Source organism: Marmota marmota, unplaced genomic scaffold (assembly GCF_001458135.2).
Source record: "Marmota marmota marmota unplaced genomic scaffold, marMar, whole genome shotgun sequence".
In the NCBI taxonomy this organism is placed as follows: Eukaryota; Metazoa; Chordata; class Mammalia; order Rodentia; family Sciuridae; genus Marmota; species Marmota marmota.
In genome coordinates, this window is record NW_026000026.1 from 60,318,432 (window position 1) to 60,324,791 (window position 6,360).

A 6,360-nucleotide genomic window follows, 5' to 3' on the forward strand; every position below is an offset into this window, starting at 1 on the left:
AACATAAATTAGCAGATTCCATTTTGGGAATGCAAAAGCAGAACGGTACATTAATTGGATCTACTGGAGCAGTAGGAACGTAGTATTTGGAGAACCTAAAAATGACTATTGGGAAAACTCTGTTCATTAATCAGGTGTGCTCTCCAGTTAGCTCAGAAAATAATATTTTGTGTGCATAAATATGTGATTGCTCCACTTCACAATTCTTCTCTAATTTGATTAGTGTTGACTTTCTTCTTAGGAGGAAAATTAAAATACAGGAGGTTTCAGGAGTGTAAGTAAACTGCTCAGGTTGTGTGCATATGTATTACATTTTGATTATGTGTTGGAACATGTTGCATAATTAAACTTAAATATTTTAATGATATCTCATTTGCTCTGTCCTTGGAGGATAATTGTAACTCAATAAAGAATTTCCTTTCTAGTTTTGTTTTGTTTTGTTTTTTACTGTAACAAAGGCAGCTTTAATGAAACTTTATCTCATTATAATGTACCAATAGTGCTTTTAATATCAAAATAATAGGTAAAATCTATCCTAAATGTTATTCTTTTTTAGGAAAATAATTAATGCTGCTTATTTAACTTTTTTCTGATTTTAACATAAACATTTGGTTAAGATAAAACTTAATGATAAAAATTGTTGACCTCTTTGCTAGCAAGAACATTTTTAATATTTTGTGAAAAGTATCTTTACATTTATGAAGTTTCAGAAATAAAATAAGCTAGGCCATCTTAAAATATGGATTTGGCTAATTCACAGTGAAACAATAGTACTGTTAGTATACTTTAAAAACCCTTAACTTTGAGTTCAAGATAAATTCAGCACATTTTAGTTCAATATTATTATGTGAAGAGGAAGGAATTCACCTTTTTCTCTTAAAATTGATTTAATTGATCGAAAATTTAAAGTGTACATTCCTATGATATTTGAATTAACTCCTCTCATTTAACAATATCATTCTTTCATCTCTATCATTCAATTTTTCTTAATCACAGATGAAGTTACCATGAAATAAAATACAAATTTCACCGTGTCAAAGAACAGTAATTAGCACAATATATTCATATTCTTCTGAATGTATACTCAGCACAGCCAGCTTAGAAACTGCCTTCTCAGTTGGTATCCATCCTTAAATCAGTGATGTGGTCATCTGCATTAGCTATCATGATTGTGGAAATGACTGGCCAGTCAAGCACAGGACATGCATTTTAAACATATTGACAGGGACATAAGTTTCCCTGAAAATTGTATATGGTCAGCTTTTTAAAAGCATGGTCAGCAGATTGTGGGGTCTACTGATTATTTTTATAGTTATATTTGTTACTATAATTGTAAAAGTTTTGACAATGATCTTAATGTATTTAAAAAATATTTTTAGTTGTAGATGGACATAATACCTTTATTTTGTTTGTTTACTTTTTTGTATATTTATGAATATTTCTGTTTTTACCAAATCTCTAGGAATATGCCATTTTAAAAGAGGTAACATTTTAAAAGAGGTAACATTCTTAAGGTGGGATTATTGGAAACACTATTTGCCTTATCAATAGTTTTTCCTGTAGTTAAGGATTAGTTGTAACCTGATCAAGGAAGTTTTCTTTTAAATCTGCATGATTTTGTGATTGAAAGTTATAATCTCATAATAGAAATTCATATGAATTTTAATCTTTCTAGGAATAAATTGAATTCAAGAGAATCAAGCATGTAACAGTAAGCTAGACTACTCATACAGCATGTGATACCACTGTAACACTTAACCATATAATGTATTTCATTTTTTAAAATGCTCTATAAACCAACAATATGTTACACTTCTTGTCAATATTCCTCTAAGCAGATCAAGGGTTACTAATAAGATACTGTCTTACTTAAATCCCAAGAATCTTCCATTATATATTTTATTTATTATAAAATTTATATTTTATCTATATACAATTTAAAATATATATTACAAAATACAAATTTTATGATAAATAAATTTACTTTCATTTATATTTTATTTCATAAATATCTAACTGAATTTGGAATTTGAATTCATGTTATTTACCTCCTCTGCGGATGTCTTTGAGCAGTCCAAACTTGAGGCTAAGACACATAATACTTGTCAGTGCTGGTGCCCACTGAATGTTCCCTAATACTCCTGAAATAATGTTGATAATTCCATTAGAATATTAATGATTACATTTCAAATAATTTAGGTTGAGATTTTAGTTATATTTTGACAGTTACTGTATTTGCTGTCAGTTTTAGTGCTAGGAAAAGTGTGTAACTTGGTCTTTTAGCCCTGATTTTTCTTGACTTCTTCAATGATGGTTGTAAAGTGTTTGCCATCTGAAGGTATTCTAGTACTCTGAAATGTTACTTGAAGATAAGACATAAATATGTGAATAATGAACAATGAAAAATTAGAAAGATAAAGAAAGAGAGCAACTTATGATCGCTCTTGTGCTTACTTTTCAGAATTTGCTTAGTTTTGTTTCTCACACAACCCTCTGATAGAGCAGTTATCCATACCCTCTATTTTAGCAGTAGGAACAAAAGTTGAGAAATGTGAAATGAATCTATAAAACAGGATTTAGTGCCACAATTTCTGACTTCAAGTGCAAGTCGTGTGCACCCTCTGTTTCATACCAGTGGTATTTATCTGTTATTTCAGAATCCCCTGTGAGAAAGGAGCTTTGGAGTGGGGGGAGTCTGGAGTCACTGGCAGGAAGCAACACATCTCACACTTAAAAGTGTACTATTGGTTTGGTTTCACTTATATATGGTATAAAATACAGATTAATTTCAAGGCATTATTGAATCAGTAGTAATTTAGTTAGTTTTTATGTCATTTATTAGTAACTACCCAAAGTACAGCCTTTAGTATGGCCTGGTGGTTAATAGCTCCTGCCTTCAAAGTCAGCTGAACCTGTGTTCAGTCTCCACTATACCGCTTATCACAGCAGGACAAGCAAGTTCCTTAACCTCTCTGTCTTTGTTTTCATATCTGCAAAGTGAAGACAATAATATAACAACTCAGATAATATTGTGAAAATTAAATGAAATAATACATAGAAAGTACTGGCATCTGGCAAATACCCAGCAATTGTTAAATATTATTTTAATTATTAATAGTGTCATTATTCTAATATATAAGACCATAAAGTACACTTGTTTTTTTTTTTTGTTTGTTTGTTTGTTTGTTTGTTTTTTAACTTTCCTACATTAAAGATATAAAGGTAGGAACCATTTCTCCATACCATACTGTCTTGGGTCTTTTTTTAAAATTTTGGTCAAAATTGGCAAACACAGGAAAGCTATTTTACATTTATAACAGAAAAACTCAACTTTTAGTTATGATGTAACTGAAGGTTAAGGCATGTAACTTCAGTAATGAAGAAAGAAGGCAGATGAGATCAACTGGGAGTGCCTAGACCTGGCTCTTTGGAATGTTACAGCTGGGACTGCACTCAGTGGGTCTCTTAGTCCTGGAGCATCATGGGCCTTCTCTTTTTTTCAGCTTTCAATTAAGTTCTAGGGTATATTGCAAATCACTATGGGAAACCTTGTAAAGAGGATTAAAAATTGGAAAAGAGCAAGCCACTCTTTAAGTACCTTGTTAAAATAAACCACTTCTTCCTAAGCTCAAGACAGCAAGAAACAGTTTAATAGCAATGAAATAAACTCACCACCTGTTTGTGCAGCAGCATCAAAGAGTTCTAACAAACATAAGAATGCTTTGATCATTTTCAGCCAAAAGAAAATTATGAAGCTCTTCATTGATTGTTCTTGGGGAGTTTGAGGACACTGATCAAAGAAAATTATTACTATTATAAACTAGAAATTAAAATATCTACATATAAGCTACTTCAGCAGCTCACAATTCTTTTAATGGTGAATTGCACATTTAAAAATTCAAATGGTCATCTTATACTTAAGCTAAATTTTATTCTAGCAGCTATACTCTAAATGTTTTTTAAGCAACTGTGTTCTCTTATGTTAGTGACTTTCAAATTACCTAGTTGGGATGATTGAAGGGGCAGTGTGCAGTGTATGTTTTGTAGAATCCCTCTAGGTTACTGTAAACACAATTGAGCAGAATTATGTAAGTTAGAGTGTTTTGACATTCTTTCATGGTCTTTAACAAAAATTCCCATAAGTTTTTCAATTATATAATAGCATTACATGATTATAGATTTTCACTTTAAGTACTATAATTATATAGCTGAGAGGCTTGAAGAAAAAGATAGCAAAATTTTTATAATAGGAAGGGGTGTGTTTATGGGCATTTTATTGTATAGATTTGAACATTTGTAATGGAAAACATAAGAAGCGTTTGAAAATATGATTCTCTGCTATGGGAGAAAATGCTTCTCTGTGAGTAGCACAGAAGCAAAAGATAAAGTTTAGTGTTGGTTAAGAGTGAAAATCTCAACATTTCCCAGATTTTCTTAATACACAATGGAATTTTACTCAGAAATAAAAGAGAATAAAAGCATGGCATTTGCAGGTAAATGGATGGTATTGGAGAAGATAATGCTAAGTGAAGTTAGCCAATCCCCCCCCAAAAAACAAATGCCAAATGTTTTCTCTGATACAAGGAGGCTGACTCATAGTTGGGTAGGGAGGGGGAGCATGAGAGTAGTAGATGAATTCTAGATAGGGCAGATTGGTGGAGGGAAAGGGAGAGGCAGGGGATCAGCAAGGATGGTGGAATGTGATAGACATCATTATCCAAAGTACGTGTATGAAGATACGAATCTGTGACAACATACTTTTTATACAACCAGAGATATGAAAAATTGTGCTGTATATCTGTAATAAGAAAAAAAAAAGACTTATTTTGTAGTCTCATGTTCTATGTCTGAGCCAGTTTATATGTGTAGTTAGTAACTCTTGCCTCTGAACTCATTAGAAGGAATTTAACAATTTAAATGGAAATGCATCAGGAGTAACTATGCCTAAGGATGTGTAGTTATAAACAGGAAAAAAAAATCCCAAACATCTCATAAATATATTGATCAAAGGCAAGAAAAAGAAGGAAAGGTGGAGCCCAACTTTCAGACCACATCCATGGGAGCAATATTTGCCCTTAAATGCAGTTTTCTCCCTCCATTCTATACTAATATCCTCTTAAAAATAGAATCAAATACCAACACAAAGGATCCACACTAAATATCTCTGCAAAACAAGGCAAAAGGCATGTCCTCCAACTCAACAAGAATATTGAAAGAAGAAGCAAGGTGATGCCTGCAGAAGTATTTTGTCCTCTTCTTCTGAAACTAAATTCTATGTGATGATCTAAGCTTATAAATAAATAAAACACCTGGTGGGCAAATGAGTAGAATACAAAGGAGCTGTTCTACCTCCGTGACATCATCAGAAACTATTGAATGGTTTTTCCGTGCAGTTCAGTAGTCTCTTGAGAACATGCCAGTGCAGTCCTCTGAGCTAAAAGACGTGTGCTGTTTGGAACGCGGGGATCTGTTTTATTTTACATTAAAATATGCTAGAACTGAATTTAGATACATGTGTTAGGAAGCAACATTTGTATTAGTCAAAGCTGAGAAATTTAATTAAGAATTATGTCTCTTGTTATTTTCCCCATGGATATATTTATAGGACAGACCAATTGGATATTTAAATGGACATGTTGAAGGAGTATCTGGAACTAATTATGGAAACCAAAAATAAATTAATAATGAAATAAATACATAAATAATGTGCATATTTTTTACTGTTGGAATATTTTTATTGCAGTAATATCATATGCTGAATGGTACTCCTGAGATTTTTTTAGCATATATATTCTAATAGATACCCAGTCAATTCTGACTTACCAGAAAAGGATACTTCAAATTGGCTATATGTTGGAAAAAATAAATCCCAAATAAATCCATGTGCAGAAAATGCCATTCAATTTGGCATCTTGCTAATGAATGGTGCCTTTTAAAAAAATATTTATTTATTTACTTTTTTAGTTTTAGTTGGACACAATATCTTTATTTTATTTATTTTTATGTGGTGCTGAGGATCAAATCCAGGGCCTCACACATGCTAGGCAAGCACTCTACCTCTGAGCCACAACCCTTGCCCATGAATAGTGCCTTTTTTTTTAAATTTTTTATTGTTGGTTGTTCAAAACATTACGTAGTTCTTGATATATCATATTTCACACTTTGATTCAAGCGGGTTATGAACTCCCATTTTTACCCTATATACAGATTGCAGAATCACATCAGTTACACATCCATTGATTTACATATTGCCATACTAGTGTCTGTTGTGTTCTGCTGCCTTTCCTATCCTCTACTATCCCCCCTCCCCTCCCCTCCCCTCCCCTCTTCTCTCTCTGCCCCCTCTACTGTCATTCATTT

At 32.3% G+C, this 6,360-nt stretch overlaps 1 protein-coding gene across 11 annotated transcripts in view; it reads left to right on the top strand.

Moving 5' to 3' along the window:
* Pam (peptidylglycine alpha-amidating monooxygenase) overlaps positions 1–6,360 on the top strand; it is a 287,901-nt gene that overhangs the window by 81,813 nt on the left and 199,728 nt on the right. The window contains exon 1 of one of the 11 annotated variants that reach the window (XM_048811492.1): positions 5,440–5,450. The exons of the other annotated variants lie outside the window; for them this stretch is intronic. The gene's annotated coding sequence lies outside the window, so the exon portion shown is untranslated. Of the gene's footprint in view, positions 1–5,439; positions 5,451–6,360 lie in introns of those variants that run through there. 11 annotated transcript variants of the gene reach the window in all.